This window comes from Eimeria mitis, genomic scaffold, assembly GCF_000499745.2.
Source record: "Eimeria mitis Houghton genomic scaffold, Emh_scaff2476, whole genome shotgun sequence".
Classification (NCBI taxonomy): Eukaryota; Apicomplexa; class Conoidasida; order Eucoccidiorida; family Eimeriidae; genus Eimeria; species Eimeria mitis.
The window spans coordinates 1-246 of NW_013570815.1; positions in this window are offsets into that span (position 1 = coordinate 1).

A 246-nucleotide genomic window follows, 5' to 3' on the forward strand; every position below is an offset into this window, starting at 1 on the left:
AACAGCAGCAGCAGCAGCAATAGCAGCAGCAGCAGCAACAGCAGCAGCAGCAGCAGCAGCAAAAGCAGCAGCAACAGCAACAGCAGCAGAGGCAATAGCTAAGGCACGGGCCCACTGACCTGCTGCACTTGCTGCTGCTGCTGCTGCTGCTGTTGCTCCTTCAGCTGCTGCTGCTTGTTAAACTCTTCTATGCTGCGCGGGGCCTCTGTTGCTGCTGTTGCTGCTGTTGCTGCAGTTGCTGCTGTT